Raw genomic sequence first — 3,390 nt, 5'->3', positions numbered from 1 at the left:
GGAAAGTTTGTCCTTTGGTTTCTTCCTTCCCTAAAGTAGGTCCTAGTCATTTTGGGGAAGAAAGGAGACAGCAAGGAAAGAATGTGCACGTGTGGGTATTGTTGTGTGTCAGTGAGTGAGGAGCTGAAGCTGGGGCTGGGGTGGGATGGGGAAAATGCCTGGGGCTGAGGAGGACCCTGCTTGGTGTCTCAGGGCTCCTGGGGAAGTTCCTAGCTGCACCTGTTCTGCTTCCACCCCAGGCCCATGAGAGGCTGGAGGAGACAAAACTGGAGGCCGTGAGAGACAACAACCTGGAGCTGGTGCAGGAGATCCTGCGGGACCTGGCACAGCTGGCTGAGCAGAGCAGCACTGCTGCCGAGCTGGCCCACATCCTCCAGGAGCCCCACTTCCAGGTTCCTGGCCGCTGGGGCTGGGGTGAGGGAGCAGGAGGCGGGCGGACCGGGGCATGCTGCTGTTGGAGGGGCCGGCAGGAAGTTGGAGCTGGGATGGGAAGAGAGCCAGGGCACTGCCCCATTGTCCCTGCTTTTCCCACCACCCCTAGTCCCTCCTGGAGACGCATGACTCTGTGGCCTCAAAGACTTATGAGACACCACCCCCCAGCCCTGGCCTGGACCCTACATTCAGCAACCAGCCTGTACCTCCCGACGCCGTGCGCATGGTGGGCATCCGAAAGACAGCCGGAGAACATCTGGTGAGGACTGGGCAGGGCCAGAGGCGGGGCTGGTGAGGGTGGGGATTGAGAATAACCAATGAGGGGACAAAAAAGGCCAAGCGTGGTCTGAAGATGAAGATGGGGCCAACTTTGTGCAGAGAAGGGCCCATGCAGACCCAGGAGACCATAGACACTGCACAATCACCTGTGTCCGCACCTCTCCAGTCTGCCCACTTCCCCCCGCCATTAGTACCTGCTCTAAGTGAAGAATTTAGGCAGAAGGATGGAGGAGGACTTTGTGAGTGCGGGGTGGGTGTGTGGGGACAGGAATGGAGGTGCTATTAGGAGAGTATTTGAAGATTCTGACTTGGAGCAATCGCGGCCTCATCTTACACTGTCCCTCTGACCTCCAGGGTGTAACGTTCCGCGTGGAGGGCGGCGAGCTGGTGATCGCACGCATTCTGCATGGGGCATGGTGGCTCAGCAAGGCCTGCTGCATGTGGGTGACATCATCAAGGAGGTGAATGGGCAGCCAGTGGGCAGTGACCCCGTGCACTGCAGGAGCTCCTGCGCCATGCCAGTGGCAGTGTCATCCTCAAGATCCTGCCCAGCTACCAGGAGCCCCATCTGCCCCACCAGGTGGGCCCCTCCACCAGCCCCTCACTCAGCAGAAGGCCCAAGGGATGGCTGAGCCTCCTGCCTGTCAGGGTTGCAAGTCTCACTGAGGCCCTCCTCTCCTACTGGTTTCCTCCAGGGGAGACGAGGGTGGGACCTGCAGCCCAGGGGCAGCTGACTGCAGCCGCTGACAGGCCTCTGCCCCTGCTGCACCTGCACATGCTCCTGCATTGGCCGGCATTATGCATGCAGCCACAGCCTGGGGTACCAGAGTGTATGAGAGAGTGCCTGCATCGTGGTCAGTGTTCTCCACATGTTTGTGCGCATGCGCTGGGTGGGTGGCGTTGTCCTATGTCCTGGACAACTGTCTCCTAGTTGGTGGATTCTGGGGTCTGGCTGCTCTGTCTACCTCTCCTATTGGCTCTCTCGCCCTCTGCCAGAGCCCTTCTCCAAGAGTAGAGGGTGAGTGGAGGGAGGGATCCAGGATTAGGTGCCAGGGTCCTGTCCCCTACTTGGTGGTCCCACATCCTTGGTCCTAAGATCTGAATCCTGTAGTACTAGATGTGAAGGGAGGCTGGCACCAGGGAGGCACATGGGCGGGCCTGGAGGCATCACTGCTGCAGGGGGACAGTTCCATTTCCCCTTGTGTCTTTGTGAAGAGAGGGGGCAAGGGGTAGACCTCCACCTGCAGCCTTCTACTGCCCCTTCCCCTGACCCTTTGCTGATTCCTGGGCCCAGGTATTCGTGAAATGTCACTTTGACTATGACCCGGCCCGAGACAGCCTCATCCTCTGCAAGGAAGCAGGCCTGTGCTTCAACGCCGGGGACTTGCTCCAGATTGTAAACCAGGACGATCCCAACTGGTGGCAGGTGAGCCCCGGGCACCCCTGCATCTCTCCAGGTGTGGTGCATGGGAGGGCAAGGGCACAGGGAGGGGTCCTCTTGCTCAGGCAGATCTTGGTCTCACGTCCGTTTCAGGCATGTCATGTTGAAGGGGCAGTGCTGGGCTCATCCCCAGCCAGCTGCTGGAGGAGAAGCGGAAAGCATTTGTCAAGAGGGACCTGGAGCTGACAGCAAACTCAGGTAGGAGATCCCCCCTACCCCACATCTCCAATCTGGGATCCGACAGGGCCCTGTCTGCCTCACTCACCCATCTCCCTATGGCCAGGGACCCTATGCGGCAGCCTTTCAGGAAAGAAAAGAAGCGAATGATGTATTTGACCACCAAGAATGCAGGTGGGTATCAGAGTGTCCACCCCTTTGTCTTCCTCTAACATGGCTTGCCTTTCCCTGTCCCCACGCATCACCCATGAAGATGTGTGCCTGGCTCAGATGCTGCCAGCCATGTCCCTAGGCCCTGCCCGACTCCCCTTGCTCCCCTGTTCCAAGCCGTCTTGCCCTCAGCCTCCCTGAGAGCTCCGCTCCTCCCTCACCGTGCAGCCTGGTGAGCAGCGCCATCTCCCTGTGTCCAGAGTTTGACCGTCATGAGCTGCTCATTTATGAGGAGGTGGCCCGCATGCCCCCGTTCCGCCGGAAAACCCTGGTGCTGATTGGGGCTCAGGGCGTGGGACGGCGCAGCCTGAAGAACAAGCTCATCATGTGGGATCCAGATCGCTATGGCACCACGGTGCCCTGTGAGTGGGAGCTGGGCCCTAGTCGGGGACAGGGAGCAGGGGCTCCCCTGGGGCCAGGGCTGAGCCTACCGAATGGGCATCTTCATGGGCGCCAGGTCAGGTGGTACCTTTGGGTGTACGGGTTGGGGTGCATGCCCTCTGTGGGTAGGTAGGGGAACTTCAGGCTCAGGAAGGATGAGGGAGGTGTCCTGCCAACAGGTGGCCTAGTGGGCTGGGCTGGCGTCCCCTTTCCTTCTCTTGTTTCACTTGCTAAAAGCCGTGAAGAAAGTGAGTGCCCAGCTGTGCACCCGGGTGAAACAGGCTATGAGCTGTGCATGTGTAGCCTTGTGGAAGACAGGGCTTCTTAGTGGCAGAACCAGCGGGGTGGTGGAAGCTCCTGGCTGCCAAAGGCAGGACTAAGAGCACTGCCCTGGTCTGCTTGGCTCTTGCTGTGTGGCTTTGGGCTGTACATTGCCCTTTCTGTACCTCAGCCTCTCATCTGTGGGCTCT

At 59.6% G+C, this 3,390-nt stretch overlaps 1 pseudogene; it reads left to right on the top strand.

The window, feature by feature from the left end:
• The first annotated feature begins 239 nt into the window (after positions 1–239).
• Positions 240–2,996, top strand: LOC108524509 (MAGUK p55 subfamily member 2-like; annotated as a pseudogene).
• The last annotated feature ends 394 nt before the right edge of the window (positions 2,997–3,390 follow it).

The sequence above is a fragment of the Rhinopithecus bieti genome, unplaced genomic scaffold (assembly GCF_001698545.2).
Source record: "Rhinopithecus bieti isolate Rb0 unplaced genomic scaffold, ASM169854v2 repeat_889, whole genome shotgun sequence".
Taxonomy (NCBI): domain Eukaryota; kingdom Metazoa; phylum Chordata; class Mammalia; order Primates; family Cercopithecidae; genus Rhinopithecus; species Rhinopithecus bieti.
The sequence above is the reverse complement of the archived record's forward strand: the minus strand, read 5'-3'. Positions and strand labels throughout refer to the sequence as shown.